General features: G+C 38.3%; 1 protein-coding gene across 9 annotated transcripts in view; it reads left to right on the top strand.

Annotated features, from left to right (window-relative positions):
- Positions 1–18,264, top strand: part of LOC108260062 (RIMS-binding protein 2) — a 141,093-nt gene that overhangs the window by 58,719 nt on the left and 64,110 nt on the right. The gene's annotated exons all lie outside the window — the stretch shown is intronic.

The raw sequence follows: 18,264 nt of genomic DNA, 5'->3' as shown, positions 1-18,264 counted from the left end.
TATAGATACTCCCAAAATCCCCTTCACTCTCGACTCATCTTGATTAGTTTAGAAAGGAAAACATGGCAGGATCCACTAAGCATCCAGCACAATCAGATAATTAACCATGAACAAAAACCATATTGTTTTAAAGTTTTTTAAAACAATTTTATTACATTTTTTAATGTCAAGAAACATAGTTGAAACTTTTCTAGGATGGAGAAATATATTTCTGGAGATGGGGATGAAATTGGACATGGAATGGACTGATAAATACATTTTATCACTTAGAGAACCAGGTAATGGAAATGTATGTAATGCTGACTAGCTTCTGTGCAGCTAACAATGCTAACTAGCTAACCCTGGGAGTGACGGTAAGCTGAAAAACTCATGGGAGCTCATTACCAAAAAAAAACAAAAAACAGGACAGCGAAGGCACTTTCAACTACTCGTGCAGCAGCAGATCAGTATGAGTCAACTTTCACTTGTTTATATTGCTATAACAGTGGCCTAGTGGACAAAAGTAAAATGCTAACACTCATCTAACTGAACAGATCCTGGGGTGTGGCTTTGTGTACATTGGTATTAATGGGAGGTAGGTTTAAAGAATAAAAAAATCAATCAAATCGGTGAAGTGTTGTACTTCACCTATTTAACTGCTAGCACCTTTAAAGTGACTTAGCTGCAATGCATTTGATAAGGTTGGAGGCGGTTATTTACATTGGAACCTAAATTCGTTGCTGGGATATACTCTAAAATTGAGCATATTTTCTTATGGGGTGAGGCAGTCTGAGCCGTGGCTATGGTGTATAGACACCATGTTTACAGCACCATCTGATGCAGTAACGCAAAATGTCTTGAGTCAGGCTCGGGCAATCTGCCATTTGTCATTTATAGCACAGGGTTGTTCATTCTGCTGACGGACTGGAGATACCCTCTCAGCAATTTGGAGGTGTGTTTTGATGGACATGAGGTGAGAAAACACGCAAGGAGACTCATAAGCAGGGTTCCTATGTGTATAGTTTCATATGGTCTTGTACTGGTGCATGAGAAAACCTGAATGAAGGCATAACATACTGTCACGTTACTACAATACTGTTGCTTATCTGGGTTTACAAATTTTAAAACTTTGTACATTTGATACATTTTCATGTAGTAAGTGTGTCTCTAAAATGGGCAAAATTGAGACTGAATAATACTGAAAATCTGAAGTTCAGATAAAGATCGTTGTCACATAGTATTTAAAATCTGAGCAGAGATGGTATTGTCTAAACAATGAACAAATATACTGCGTTTTAAATTTTTTTGTCTTATTTGTTTTACTGTCATTGTCATTTTATTGTTTTATGGAGAAATGTGTTCCTGACACAACTGACTTTTTTTATACTGATAAAGTATTTACATTGTAGTTAATTAATTGAACATTAAAAAAAGACATTATAATTCATGCAACAATACCAAAAGCTAATTAGTAATAAATAAATTAGACACAAATTCATTCATGTGTCATTCTCTGTGCTCAAATCTACGCTCATTTCTATGCTTGTTTCTACTGGAAAGTTGAAGATTGAAAAAAAAAATATATACACTTTCCAATCTTTAGCTGTCCAGTTTTGGTGAATGTGTGCCCAATGTAGCCTTAGATTCCTGCTTTTAGCTGACAGGACTGATGTGGTCGTCTGCTGTTGTAGCCCATTCGCCTCGCGGTTTGGTGTGTTGTATGTTCCGAGATGCTTTTCTGTTCACCAGAGATGTAAATAGTTGTTAGTTCAGCTACTGTAGCCTTCCTGTCAGATCATCTGGCTATTCTCCTCTGACTTCTCTCATCAACAAGGCGTTTTTTCCACCCTTAAAAAATGCTAGAAGGTTTATTTCTTTCTGTCTTCGCACCATTTTGTGTAATTTCTAGAGCCTGTTGTACGTGCAAATCCCAGGAGATCAGCAGTTTCTGAAATACTCAAACCAGCCCATCTGGCTCCAACAATCGAGTCACTGAGATTGCACCCCCCCCCCCCCATTTTGAGGTTTGCTGTGAACATTAACCAAAGCTCTTGACTTGTATCCGCATGATTGTATACATTGCACTGCTGCTACATGATTGCCTGTCTGGATGATTGCATGAATGAGCAGATTTACAGGTGTTCCTATAAAAGTGACTAGCGAACGTATGTTGTATGAAGTACGCACAGAGTAAATGCCATAGATTTTCCATTCGGTGTGAGGCCTGTGGATAAACACTCAAAGCCCCAGTGTAGGGTATTGACCTCTTTTAGGAAATCTAAAAATATTTGGCAGATAGCAGTGGCAGGGTGTATTCAGCAATGCAGGTCGCAGTAGTAAGCTTTTACAATGACCAAAAAGGGCTTTTTGTGAGTTTGGAAGGGGTGAGGATTTTTCAGGGTGTTAGAAGAGGTTTGCAGAGTCTTAAGTGAGTTCAGTGTATTGCATGAGATAACCAGAGCTTTCTGGTTTCTAAGATTAGGAGAAGCTCATGTATTTAACTGCATATCATTATCACTTGCCTTCTCATAACATTACAGCTGCTTGTGCAAAATGGTACTGGAAAGAGACAGAGGCAGAGTATGTGCACTACTACGATTGTTGTTTGCTCTGTATAGGATTGCTAGCATTGCAGAGGAGTGATGAAGAGGAGTGAGGAGGTAGGATGTGCAGTTCTTGACATCATTAAGGGTCTATTTCCATTTGAGGCGGAGGCAGAAGGTGCGTGTGTGTGTGAGAGAGAGTTTGAGGATGATTGCATACAGCAGAATTAAAACCTCTAGAATTAAATGAAGCTAATCCAGTGAGCGATACAATATAAAACCATGAACAAGATTTTCTTTGGGGGCTTTTGGTTGGCTCATATCTTTCGAAATATGAAAGGTCAGAGCTGAATTTTTACCACTAGCCTTTAAAGGGGTAAACTGACCTCATGTTCAGCCCAAAAGGCAAGATGATGGCAGTGTGGAAATGCGTGGGTTGAAGTGAGTGTTAATTATACAGAGGCTGTGTGTTTGTTAATCCTCCACACTGCTGTAGGCCATAATTCAGAGGCACAGATTAGCATCATCTGTATCGCAGCCATTTTTAGAGCTACTTATTAACTGTTGGAGAAGTCTTGGAAAATGCAGTTGTTAGGGAAGAATGGAGTCGGGTCTGAAGGGTCAGTTGTTACACTATCTATTGCTCAAATCAGTGGTAAGCTAGCTACAATGGTGACACTCACTCTGAGCATGCTCAGTAGCCAACTCTGTCTGCCTGCAAGAGAACGGCAACTTAAATCGCAGCTATAATTAAGAGTAATTGTTCACCAAATGTCAGATTGATGTATGTGACGAGTCATGTGACTGACGTATTTGTGCTTCATTCTGCGCCCAACATTTATGCACATACTTAACAACAAAAATTTTTACATTATTTGTAACATGTTACAAATAACCCCACACATTTTTACATTGATGGAATTTCCATTGATATTACCAAGAAAGTGCTATTTGTTTATTATGAATAAATGTATCAATCATGTGTCAAAAACACAAGCTTTAGAATTCTTACGCATAAGAGGGATTCAAGAATGATTTGTAGCTTCACGCATTTGTCAGCTCATTACAGGAGAATGGTTTTGAGTATCAGTATTCCTTTCATAACTTTTGTTCAGACAGGTCTCCAGGTGATATGAGAAGACTGGACAAAATTTGGAGGAGGAATAGCAGAAATGGCAGTTAGATGTAAGCATTTTTTATCATGTTATTGAAACCTTTGACAAGTAGGTTGCACTGTTATGAAATATGTTGTGTAGCCTCAGGTCGTGGTCCTGAAGCTGCCTACCAAGTTTTGCGTAAGTGCATAAAGTTGTTGCTGAGATACAGCGTCACTACCTGTTTGGTGGCTTTGCTGTCAAATTTGTCGGTCCATTCCAGACAAACCGTTTGGAGTGTTCAAAATTATTTTGATAACTTTTGTGGGGCTAACTTTGAAGATGATATCTGCCAAACTTGGTGATGATTGGACAACTGGAGTAGCGAAAAAAAAGTTTTTGACAAAATCCAAGATGGTGGAAAATTTTATTAGGCTAGATGGCTTTTAAATTTTGGACACACGGTTCAAAAGTTATGACCATATAAATTTGACCTGATGGTGGCGCTAGACCGTTGGCAGCATTTGGTCAGAATGTCCCTTAGAGCCTCCCTAATGAGTGTGCCAAATTTCACAACTTTTTACCAGATGCTTCTATGGGCTGCCAAAGACACCGTAGGCAAAAGACGAAGATGAGGAAAACATAGAATAACAATAGGGTGCCTACGCACCTTCCGTGCTTGGCCCCCTAAAAAATGATGCATGTTACAACCCCACTCTCCCTTAAATAGTGTAATACAGCAGAAAGGTCCTTGACTAGCACTACTCATTTGCTCTTAGAGCTTGTGTGTATGTGTGGGTGTAACTAAGCATGCATGAGTGAATGCACCTAATTGATCTGTTTTGCAGAATTTTAAATAAAAGTCACGTCCTCAGCCAATCATTACCGAAGCTCTGACCTTAGTGTTCTTGTCTTTATTTGCATGTAATTAAAGCATGCATGAGAGAATGCCAGCAGTAATAACCACTTTAAAATCTTGCTGCAGCTACAACCACATTACAAAGACTTGCTTCCTGAATAACGTTACACCACCAAGTCAGGGGTCATGAAAAATACGAACTGAGGTCTTATCCGGGGGCTACAATCCACTCGATGGGCTTTCAGCGGAGTGTATACCAGTTTTATTGAAGCTTTAGAAAGGAACTGAAAAAATATTTACATGTACTTCATTCTGATGATGGTTTCCAGGCTGCTAAATGGATCTCTTTGCTAAAAAAGAAGTGCACGATTCATCCTCTTTAGCCACGGTAATTTGATGTTCTAATTTCTTTCAGGCCCTCAAAGAGTCTTTTAATTATCACCATGCATCTATTATATACACACACTTGAGTCCCTGGATCTCTCCATCTCTCTCTCTCTCTCGGTCTCTCTCTTATAGGAGCAAACTAATTGAACATGTCTCCAATTCATCATAGTGATCTGACAGGCACTGATCTAGCACAGTCTACTCATACTGTGCATATTTCTGTGTCAGTGAAGATTTATCGAGGCATCTGATCGATCAGCTGGATTGATGCACCTTCTAGAGCAGAGCCAGCAAGGGGCTTGAGAGTGTATATCTTGTTCCATGGCTATAAGTTGCATGTGGCAGGTCAAGTCCACTGTGCTATGGTTAACTACTGTTGTGTGGTGAGATCAATAATGCATTTGAAGTAATAAGAGGAGGTCTTATACTCGAGTAGTATAATTTGTAATCATCATTGATTCTGCTGTTTGTTATATAATCCAGTCTTAAGATGCACCCCCCCTAAATATTATATATATATATATATATATATATATATATATATATATATATATATATATATATATACACACATACGTATATGTGTGTATATATATATACACATATACGTTAATTATAATTAATTTATATAATATAAATTAATAAACATTAATTATATATATATATATATCAATACACACACACACAAACATATATATATATATATACATACACACTCGTGTGTATATATACATATACATTAATTAAAATTAATTAATATAAATTAATAAACATATATTAATATATATATCAATACACACACACACACACACATATATATATATATATATATATATATATATATATATATATATATATATATATATATATATATATATATATATATATAACTAGTGTCTGTATCCATATTTAGAACCTTAATTTGACCCAATCTTGGCTATCCTTAAGAGGAAATGTTTAGAAGACCTCTGAGAGCACTCTTCTACATTCCCCTCCTCCTAAACAGACACTAATTCATCATCTGCAGGTGTAAGACCATGACCAGGCACACGAGAGAAGGTAAACAGCACGCAAGCGATCCACTTTATGACTTAGATGAACGTGTGGTTCTTGATTGCAGTCATCAACGCCCGCTGTGCTAAACTCTACTTGCCTTCTGCATTTCATTTCCTTCATGTTTTATTACATTTCTCTGCCATAAAGTGGATGGCGGACTCAGTTGTTTTGGGATTTTCTGTCCTGAATGCACTTCATTTTGATTACATCCAGCATTCAAACCTGTATTTAAGCCTTATGTTAAAGAGAAGAAGGTTAATAGAAGTTAGAAGGTAGTAATGCTTAGAGTAGAGAGAGATTTAATATTTAGGCTTGTATTCTGCATATTAAGATATGTAAGTTGTTAATAAGAGGGAAATCTTGCTAGTCTGCAAAATACGATCTTTAAATTGTGCCTTCCCTATTTTATTTTACAGCACGTAAGCATTATACACATCTCCATAAATTTCCATTTCCAATCAGGCAGCAGGGTTCGACGGCACAATGGTAGCTGTTAAATAGATTCGTGACCCAGATTTCGAAGTGAAGATCAAAGTTGTTGGAAAAAAAAAAAAATGCTGAGTTTCAGATCTTTGGGATTCAGTAAAGAGCCTTGGCGCTTATTTTCCCAGATCTACATGTGCAGGAACTATTTTAGAAAAAAGCTGCATGGCAAGGAGTTATTTGTGGGTGTACGTTTGCCACAAGTGTTTCAGCACAGTGCAGAGACTACGCTATAGAGTCTTGTACGAGAAGAGCCTCAGATGCAGCTCAGTATTTCTTTTTCGCATAAAAGGTTAAGACCATTATAGACCAGTGAGTTTCAAAGTGAGGCTTGTGAAGCATAGCCAGAGGTCTGTGATTTTATTTGATTTATTTATTTTGGTACATATATGGTGCACCCACCATTATGAAAACTATTACAATTATTAGTGAGTTCTTATAGTCATTAGTCACTATTATCCACGATTATCCAAACCTCAATAACTCAAGACAGCAGCAGATCTATAAATAATGTCAATTTTGACCCAATGAGTTATTCCTATGGAAAGTTCAGCTCTATGGCTCCAATAAATCAATAAATAGGCAGAATATTACATGTAATGAAGAAATCAAGCTAATTTGACACCCGATGAAGTTAAATACAAAGACATCTTGACAGCTTTCCTACCTATTCCACTGGCCTAAATCTAACCAGTATAAGAAAAGCCCCAAAAGGATTGTTACCTATCCAACCAGGTCATGTCAAGTCTGCTCTAGTGATGTCTCTTAGCTCAGAAATACACTTTTATACAGTATACAGCCTTTAGACTTATTCCAGTTTTCTTGCATATAAATTTCCAAGTCATCAGCTTTAGTTTCTTTTTCTTATTTCGAAATAAGATATGTAGAATATTTACTTGCCTTCTTCTTCAGTATGTAAGCTTGACATCTTTATCAGTGTTTTTTTAATGTTGTCTTTCAGGAGCGTAACTCAAAATTGCAGACCTTGCCAGACAAGCCAGCTCTGGAGATTCCTCATGGTATCCAGTGTCTAATTAGAACTCAAGACAGGAAATTGATGGATGGGGAAGAAAAATGAAGGGAGGGCAGAAAGTAGAGCAATGCTCAGCACTTACTTAAACAGATTAGCCTTGCTGTGCTTTATTGTAAGCCGCATTTTAGCCCTGATTAGTGCTTTTGCATTTGATAGCATGCTACAGCACCATACAGTCTGAATTAAGAGCTGGGTTTCTATTGCTCAGTTGCATAATGGTTTTCAGGAAGAAATGAGTTCTCTAATTGGTGTATTGATTTAGGTTACCTAATTTGTTTCACATAGTGCCTTTTTTTAAAATGGTGGACATCAAACTCGAGTGACAACTTGTGATGATTTCATCCCAAGATTGTGTGAGATTGGGTTTGACCAATTAATGGTCTGCACTATTTCTAGCTCCACCCATGTCCCTGTTTGTTTCTCTTGCCACACCAGCAAGAGTAGGAATAGAGTTCAACATGGTGGAAATGGACAACACCTTATTGTGAGCTTGATACAATAGTCATGATTCAGAAGTGCACTTTATGTCCATCTAATGGGCTGTACATGAGGAGAGTTGTAAAGCAAGAAACTGTTTTTCCCCTTTATTGTGTTAAATAAAAGTAAGTGTCACTAATTCTCCATATGCCTTAGTTTTGGTTTTGGTCCTCCACTGTTTTGTCATTGGCTTCTTCCTCAGTTGTGTTCACCTGTTTTGTGTTTTCTCCCTTGAGTAGTTTGCTTGCTTACACCCTGGTGTTTTTATGTCTTATTGCAAAGTCTTGCCAACTTGTTGAGTTTTGTCCCTTGCCTTGTTGACCGACGATTCTTTTGTATTTGCTTTTTGTCTGGTCTAATCTTGAACTTCTGTCACTGACCATTACCCTCATTTCTGATTTCAGACATAAAACTCCTGCAGGTGGATTCTTACACATCGTTTGAGTCCTGTTCATTACAGGATATTGTGCCAAATCACGATTGGTACTGGGTAATTTCTTCTCTTGAAATCTCTTGAACCGTTATCTTGACTCCTTCATGCCACCAAGAGGCTCATCTAACAAACTTCACTTGAGCGAAAGGTCGTCCCACAAGGAGAAATGATGAATAGTAGGTAGGGAAATGCTAAAAACAGTACTGGAACGTGCGGTGAAGCAAAGTCAATGATGGAACAAACCGCCCTATTTTTGACATGGACACATTGTGTGGGGAGGAAGCGAGTGTTTGGAGAAAGGTGGCCTAGCTTCCTATTCTGGATACAGGAAAATAACTGATCTCTTCAGAGACTGAGAGTAATCAAGGAGTTTCCAACCTTCACCATTCCACCACTGGGAGAATTTGAAGAAGACTATAAAGTGATCTTTAGTGAGGAATATGAATTTGATTATAAAGTGAGGAAGCGCACAAGTCGTGCCATGCTCAGAAACCGTCATTTGAAGTCTACAGCAGAGCGAGGATGTAGGGGAATAATAATTCTCCGTTTTAAATGAATCATCTCGTATTAACTCTTCTTTTGTCTGCTGAGACGAGCCTTGTAGGGGAACTCATGTATGCATGCTAAAAAATACTTTAGCCTAAATTTAGTGCTTTTGATATCTTAAGTTCTAGTTCAGATCATGATCTTTTTATGGAGTGTTGGAATATGATGTCCTGCTGTAACTAGTAGCAACTGATTATACGTATATTGAATGACATTCCCCAGTAATAATCTCTAACAAGCTCAATGGCTTTACAAATGCACCTTTGTTCAATAAACCATTTAGGGTTTGGCTACATTACATATGGCTCCTTGTTTCTCAAATTTGTAATGGTCCTATGTTAAGCTTTGCTGATCAGAGTGTTTAGAGGGAAAGACCATTTTAAACGAAAGGGAAAAGCAGAGTTGTTATTTTCTCTAACTTTTTAATGGGCTAAGCAATGGCATTTAGAAATCCTGGGAGTCATTGGAACAGTGGCATTCGTTATAATCAGGACAAGTAAAGGTTAGTTTTTATGAAATATGTCTGGGTTTTGAAATACACTGGCCTCATTCGTCAGTCTTTTAGTAAAGAACTAAGATTATCACCAGATTTATAAAAGTTTTGTTAACTGATTTTCTTTGTATAGGGCATTCATGCTACAGCTGATTTGCATTTAGTGACACCCACAAAAATCCATAAAAGCCAAAGCTCACAGAAAGCTGAGAATGAAAGGAATGGCGACTAAACGGCGAAAAAGCGTGGCGTGCAATAAATCTTCCAATAATGTAGCGGAGTTACTTCAGCATGTCAGCTTCCATCATCACAGTAACTCTTCTTCCTTTTCTATAATGCCGTTTCGTTTGTCCTAATTGAATAGCTGGTCTTGTTTGTCTTCATTTATGAATTTCTTTTGCATTGCTTCTTTTTATTAATATGAAAAACTAAAATAATTTTGTTACACTTGAGTGAAATTGATATAAATAAGCAACATCACAGCTCAATCCTTCTAGAAAACTCGCAGTAACCAATTCTACAATTTGAAGCTGATCAATTGATGTTCACATGGAGTGAATGAGTCTCCATATATGCAAATTGACAAACTCTTGTAAGCTCTTGTAGGATTCAAATGTTCTTCTCAAATTAAGTCTGGGACTCGTTTCTTAAAACTAATTTCTTAGTAAGTCATTCCCAGGAACATTTACACACTGTCTAACGTCTGGACCAGTAATCATCGTTGTTGTGATATACCTTCCTATACAGCTCCAGTCTGCAATACCTGACTGATTTATCCCATCAAGCAGACTGATTGTGTGTTTAATTAGTTATGTGGCTAAGAATAAGAAGATTGCTTTACCAATCAGTTCAAAGTGAAGCACCGAACAAAGAGATGGGTGGCCACTGCTGTAAACGGGGAAAATCCTTTTATTAAAATCTTGTGCTGTGTTGCCTTAGGCTAATCTTCCCGCCAACATCCCGTCCAGGTGAGAAATCGAATCCCTCCCAGCTCTGTCGCTCCTGCAACCTCCAGAATCCAATTTATGCAGTTAAAATGAAATTCGCCCTCTTCCCGGGCCGGTCTCAGACGTCTCAGGGGGAGAAGCAGGGGAGATAGAATGGCGGGGAGGCTAACAAAATGGAAATCTGGGATTTCTTGGGGACTGTCGAGCATAATGGAAAGCATGAGCAGTGCTCCTTTGTTCATTTTTGGCATTCCTGATTGGGCAAAATAAGACATTACTATGTGACCGTAATAGCCGGCTCTTATATACATTCCATCACTTTAAACCTCCCATTTGTTAATGCGAACGTCAGTGTGGTGTCACTGGGGTAACCTGATTGAGAAGGTTAAAGTCTTGCATCAGGTAGTTGTCTAGGTAGGGAGAGTATATTTAATGTATGCACCCTTCTCCCATTTACCTCTACATTTATCTCAGCTTTCCTCCACAGCCTCTCCTAGCAGTCTTCCATTCATTCCCTAATTAATGCCATCCATCAGTCCATGTTAGAACAGTACATTAAGTAAAGTGTGGCAATTTACTCTTAGCTGAGGATCCCATTGCTTTTTACACATACAATTCACTACTGTCTATATAGCATCACAGGTGCTGGACCTAAATGTCTTCCTTTTCTTGCTGCTTGGTAATCTTAACTTGGTGCCATTAGATGGAGCTGATTCCAGTAAAGCGCCTCATCAAGAAATGCTTGCAAGTTGGTAGAGGAGGCATTCATTTCAATTTCTGTCCTTTCACCAATAGATGGTTGAACTGCCCAAATGAGCCCACTTCTTTATTTAATTTAAGCATTTCTATTCTTCACATTTCTATTCTCTTTACCCATGGAAATTCTGTAGATTAAAGCCTACATAGGTCAGTTTTTTTTCTAAGAGCTCGAATCAGTTACATTTGTATCATGATTAGCCCAAGACAGAGACATAGCTGGTACTTCACTGCTCAAGGCTAATCAAGAACAAATCCACAAAGACAGACCGCATACGATATCTTACGCCTCTGGCGAATTTGAAATCAGGGAAAGCCTTGAAAGCTGTCCCACAAAAAGGAATTGTCTACATTCTCAGTGGGATTCGTCTCTTATTGTGGCTCAGGGGGAGGCTCTGAGCACTTAGTGGCTGATGGACAGATGTTTCACTCTTTACATTTATGCTGTGGAAGACGTGTCCCTCCCAAGAATTTGATGAAGGTGAACAGGATGGTGTTCTATGCTGAGTTGTAAGGTACAGAATATACAGATATACTGTATCTATCACACTGAAAAGAGTCAACTAAATTCAGAAATGTAGCTTTTATTATTTAAAACTGTTAAAGGAAAACATCATCTAATCCATGTAATTTTGCAATATTTACCGTTAGCTAGACTTCGACTTGCTGCCTAGCCAATTACTTTAGCTACTGTAATCAATCCTAGTCTAACCTGACATTAGACATCGTTAATAAATGAGGCTAATTTAGTTAAATATAGGCAGTTAATGTTAGCAAATTTCCAAAACTCAACTCAGCATGTTTTTCAAATTAGATTATTGTTTTAACTCAACACATTCCTGAATACCCAGTACCCAGGATCAGTTCTGGAGTTCTTCTTGCTTGATACATTGCCTTGAAATACTTGAACTGAAGCTTGTTTGGAGTGGGGGTCATCAAGATGAATGTCTATCAATTTGTAGAATGATTGCACAAATCTTTGTCACTTGCTTTGGCAAATATTAGACAAAAGGTAGATCACTTCATTTTGTATTTGTTCGTTATTAGTTTTAAATGAATGTTTCTTTGCGTTTGTTTAACACTGAGCAACAGCTCCAGTTCAGTCAAAACTTCTCACATATACAGCTGTGCTCATAAATATACACACCCCTTGCAGAATCTGCAAGATTTTAATAATTTAAAAAAAAAAGGTGATAATTAAAATTAGTCCTGCCCTGAATACGCTATTTCACATAACAGACGTTTGCATATAGTCCAGAAGACACAATACTAACTGAATTTACACCAGTGAACCAGCTTAAAAGTTTACAGATGCTTGATTCTTAACACTGTGTGTTGTTACCTGGATGATCAATGACTGTTTTTATGTTTTGTGAGAGCCGTTCATGAGTCCCTTGTTTGTCCTGAGCAGTTAAACTGCCCACTATTCTTCAGAAAAATCCTCCAGGTCCTGCACATTCTTTGCTTTTCCAGCATCTTTTGCATATTTGACCCCTTTCCAACAGCTATATGATGTCGAGATCCATCTTTTCACACTGAGGACAACTGAGGGACTCGTACACAACTATTACAAAAGGTGCAAACATTCTCTGATGCTCAAGAAGGTAACACGATACTCTAAGAGCCAGGGGGGTGTAAACTTTTGAACAGGATGATTCATGTCAATTGTTATTTTATTTAAAGATATTATATTGTTTGGACAAAATATTTCATTTCGATTATATTACTGTTTATACACCAATCAAACACTGATCAGTGAAGTGAATAGCAGTTATTATCTCATTACAGTGGCGCCTGTGTAGCAGTGGAATATATTATGCAGGAAGTGAACAGTCAGTTCTCGAAGTTGTTTTTTTTTCTTCACGTTTTCTCTTGCATCATGTGGATGGACGGGTGCATGTATGTCGCTTATCTGGGGAAGAGATGGCACCAGGATGCACTATGGGAAGATGGCAACCTATGGGACATACACAATATTAGTTGGTTTTAATGTTATGGCTGATTGGTGTATACAGTATATTAACAGTTAATTATATATTTTATGAAGCCTGTATAGAGCATGTATAAAGACTGGATTGTTTTGAACACTATATCACAAGATAACCATGACTCGCAAAAAAAAATGTACCTGGAACACTGTTTACGATACTTTTATTGGTTATGCACACGAAATCAGGATTTGGAATCAGGAAGTCTTGCTCTCGTGAAGGCTGACATCACAGCAACACTTCGCTTCATGAAAGCAATTCGCTTCACCAGACAACCCAACCTGAGGAGAGCACCATCAGGGGTTCTCCGTCTGCAGACGAAATGAAGCTGGTGATGTGTGGAGGGTTTTTGTTGTTGTTGTTGTTGTTGTTGTTGTTGTTGTTTTAACTGCATGTCTGAAATAAAGGTTTGACAAATATCCCCCACCACACACACACACACACACACACTTTCAGTAGTACTATCGTTCATCTATCCTTTTCTCTCTCAGTCCTTGAACAATGCCCTTATCACTTTTGATTTACTACTCCATGTTTCTGTTTTTGCTGAATTGGCAGTGGCTTTCAGAGAACAAAGCAGCCAGCTGTGATATCCCTCAACCCCTGTGTTTTTGTTTTTAAGCATAATTATTTAGTTGTTTAATTGTGATAATTTGACCCATGTGTTTATTGTATATTTATATTCTTTTGATTTTGTCCCATACGATATATTGTGACAGTCAACAGGCATGTTGTTGTTGTTGTTGTTGTTATTATTATTATTATTATTATTATTATTATTATTATTATTACAGAGAGAGAGTGATAGGGCTACGACGATTATTTTCATAATCGATTAGTTGGCCGATTATTTTTCCGATTAATCAGGTGGGGGCGAACTTTCAGTACCTTTTTTTGTTTTCGTTTATTTAAAATAAAATCCACAAACTGAGCCTTACAAATATAACATTTCAGACTAAAACTTTACAGAACTGTTTGTCCAATTATATAAGACTGAAAAGAAGCCAGTACACAGAGACACTTTACAAAAATACGTTTTCTTTTGCTGCTGTTTGTTTGTCACTAGCGTTTGCATTCACTTATTTTTATAGGTGTCTTCCATTACTCTTATTCCTTCACTCTTTTTTTTAAATGTATCTTCCACCTGTGCATTTCATCCCAGGCTCATTAGTAACACTTACTGCCATATGGATTTATTTGTATGTAGTTCAGCAGTAGCTCCATCTTTATGATGCTTTCCATATGCACCCGTAATAAATAATGACACAGGCAGTGTGTGTTAGCTTCAGCAGTTTTCAGACAGCACATTAAAAATGGATTCAGACTGGATTCCCAGGTGCTATGAGAAAAGAGGTGCTCGTCCTCTACACACACACTCACACACACACACACACACACCTCTTTCTTGTTCTCATCTATCTTTTTTTCTAATCTGATAGATTTGTTCCGTCTGAGTTCTTTGTCTTGTTTTAACTCACAGGAGTCTGCATGACTTCGTTTTGTTTCAGAGGCAAAAGAAGATAAAGGCATACGAAGTGAAAGAATGGAAGGCAAAAAAGGAAAAGGACAGTCGCAAATGAAGTACGGCAGAAAGGAAATAAGGAAGGAAAGAACAATCAAGCAAATAAAGGAAGGAAGAAAGAGGAAAGAGGTATGAGTGGAAGGGAGTGGTAGCGAAGGCAAGAAAGAAAGAGGGAGGGGAAATGACTGAAGGAAGACGATGAGTAAGGAAAGTAAGGAAAAAAATAAAGAAAGCAGATGAAAGGAAGGAAGGAAAATAAATGAAAGGAGAAAATAATCAGGGTAGAGTAGGGACGGAAGGAAGACATGATTGACCGAAGGAAGAAGAGGAAAAAGACGGACGGAATAAGAAAAGAAAAGAAGGACAATACTAAAGTTAGGACTGAAGGTAAAAGAACAAGAAGAAATGGAGGGAAGAGAAAGAGGGCAAGGACTAAAGGGAAAGAAGAAAAAGATTTTTCTTGTTATAGTGTGTGTGTGTGTGTGTGTGTGTGTGTGAGAGAGAGCGAGAGAGAGAGGGAGAGGGAGACTTTCAGGGTCTTTGGGGTCTTTGTTAATACTTCAGTGGGCAAAGAGGTTCTGGTGCTTTTAAGAGTGACAGTCAACATGTCATCTATGTCCCACCCACTCACACACACACACACACACACACACACACACGATGTCTCAATGCCTCTGAAATCTCACTATTGGTCTGAGACAGAGAGCTCAGTGACCTGTGTCTTTCCATCTACGTGTGACAGGATCCAGAATCTTTAGAGAATTCCCTTCACTCACATTGACTACAAAGAGACACCGCTATCTTCTGCTTTTGCAACCGAAATGCGAGCTACTGTCAAATCAAAGTATTTTACACAAACCCAGCTGCTATATTTGTGATCATCAGACATCTATTTGCTTCAATTTGCGATCAGAATGGAAAGAGCAAAGGAGGTCTGATCTTTTCACGTAGTTGTTCATCGTGTGGTTTTGTGTCTGTCATTAATAATGCAATTTGTTATTCTTTTGTCTCCGCCAAGAAAACTATCCATTTCTTGTTTCCAAAACTACTTTGTGAAGTGATTTGTAAAAACTTGCAACCTTACATCAAAACAACTCGCGCCTAATTGAACGGTCTTTCTTACTACGTGAAGAAACCTCCAGCTGTGACTGTTGTGTTGATTTGCATCCCAAAGTGTAATGCCTCTTTGATTGCAATCGCTGTGATTTTCTCTGTTAATGTAGTGTGTGTGTGTGTGTGTGTGTGTGTGTGTGTGTGTGTGTGTGTGTGTGTGTGTGTGTGTGTGTGTGTGTGTGTGTGCATCCATCTGCACTTCATTACCGAAATGTTGAGAAACGTGGTTTAACTAACTCTCTGCTCTTTCTCTGCCCAGGCTTAGCACGGTGGGATGCACTGTAATGTACGGCATCGTCATGGGAACCATCTCTTCGTCGGTCGCGGGGTTGATGCGTGTGTTTAGAGCCACTGCTCGGGCTTCAATTATCTCTGCTTGCTTGCATCTGTTCTGAAGGGAGAGAAATAGGGGATTGAAGGAAAAGAATGATGGGGGGGAAGATAGGGAGAGAGCGCGAGAGAGAGAGATGGGATTGACTGAATCTAACACAGTGACCAGAAAATAATCCGGTCCCACCTTTTTCTCACTATTTCGACACTAATCTTTTCTTCCTCTTCATGTCGTTCTTTGTGTAAGCACCAGCAGTGTCTGTGAGTGGACTGAATAGACCTCTGCGAGAGCGATTAACAGCACATGGGTACACACTAGTGTCATTTGAATATGAATTACGAGTGTGTATAGAACACACGTACTAGAGCGTAATAAACTGGGACTCTCGAAGTATAAGCAACATGCACACTGACGTCATGCTAAAAGCTATGCCAAATATTTCTTTCCATGATACAAAATGGTTCAGATAATGTTTCTCAAACAGAATGTGTGTTAAAGTGCACCTATTATGGTTTTTGAGACGTGCTTAATTTTGTTTTAAAGGTCTCATACAACAGATTCACATGCATCAAATGTCAAAAAGCACTTTAACGTGCTCATAATTTAAACTGCAGCATAAACTCCCCCAGCCCCCGGTGTTACAAACAACTCGTTAAATGATTCGTTCTAAAGGATTCATTCTAAACTCCTCCTTTCAGAGAGCATACTCTGCTCTGATTGGTGAGATGTCCCAGTCTGTTGTGATTGGTCTACCGCTGTCAGCGAGCAGCCGAAAAAGACCAGAGGAGGGGCTTTTTGTTGCAAACCTACATAGGTTAGTACAGGAAGTATGTCTGGAATTACTAACGACTCGTTTCAGCTCTTCAGAATCGATTCCTTCTTTTGCGAGTCAATAACCCTGTAAGGTATTAGCAATGCACTAGTAATGTTTTCTGAAGAAGAAAAATCTAGAAAGAAAAGTTCTATTGCTTCAAATAATCCAGTCATAGTCTATAATGTCGGGGATTGAGCCGCTTAAACTGCGTGAGCTGAAGCTGAACAGTGAATGAACAGCGGTAAACTGAAGCGCTTTACTAGCGGGTTAATTAACTCATCCAAACGCATCCTATACACACATATGAGATTAATCAGACATGTACAATATAGATACATATAAAAATCTGTATCCTGTGTTTATATGTTTCTGTAAAGCTGCTTTGAGACAATGTCCATTGTTAAAAGCGCTATACGAATAAAAGTGAATTGAATTGAATATACACAACATAAACCTAATTAAACTTGCTTCCAGACAAAATGACGTGAATGCACACGTGAACTTGAACTTAAGTAGCGCGCGATATAGAACGGTAAGTCACATTGTGAAGACGCTCTTTCCGTAACAACGCACTAAAACACGCACAGTGAATAACTAAAGCATAAACACTTCACAATATTCTATTACAGTCCATTTTATTTTGCTTGTGTGGTTTTTATTTTTTTATGTTTCATTTATTTAGGAAATAATTTTTTTTTTGACATTCCAATTCCAGTGTCTGAATATTTTTTAAGAATTAAAAGTTCATTGCTCTTTGTAAGGGTGTACTTGCATAAATTATGCTATTATATTATCATTAGATCAGTGGCTTCAAATGGTCTTAAAATGACAACAATATCATTTATCGCAATTATTTCTAGGACAATATATCGTCCAGCAAAATGAGTTATCGTGACAGGCCTGCCTTTAAATGAGTTGTACTGTCTATACTAGTATTTGCTTTAGATCAGTCGACAGACAGGTATGTTCACTTGTTAAATCTATAACACTGACTACACAATTCGCTGTTTTAAGGAGGTAAATATGTATCAAGCAGACCAGTTAGCTAACTAGCTTGTTGTTAACAAAAGACAAACATGGAGGCGTTCATGGTTTGTAGCTCAAACGTACAGGAGTCTAAAATGATGTAATTCCAAGTTCTGACTTCCCACTTCCGAGTTAAGTCGAATGCCACATTTATCATCCATCCATCCATCTATCCATCCTCTATACCGCTTATCCTTTTCAGCGTCACGGGGAACCTGGAGCATATCCCAGGGAGCATCGGGCACAACCCGGGGTACACCCTGGACAGGGTGCCAATCTATCACAGGGCACACTCACAGACACGCTCACACACCCATTCATACACTACGGACACTTTAGACATGCCAATCAGCCTACCATGCATGTCCTTGGACTGGGGGAGGA

Source organism: Ictalurus punctatus, chromosome 28 (genome assembly GCF_001660625.3).
Source record: "Ictalurus punctatus breed USDA103 chromosome 28, Coco_2.0, whole genome shotgun sequence".
Taxonomy (NCBI): Eukaryota; Metazoa; Chordata; class Actinopteri; order Siluriformes; family Ictaluridae; genus Ictalurus; species Ictalurus punctatus.
This window is presented reverse-complemented; position numbering and strand designations above follow the sequence as displayed.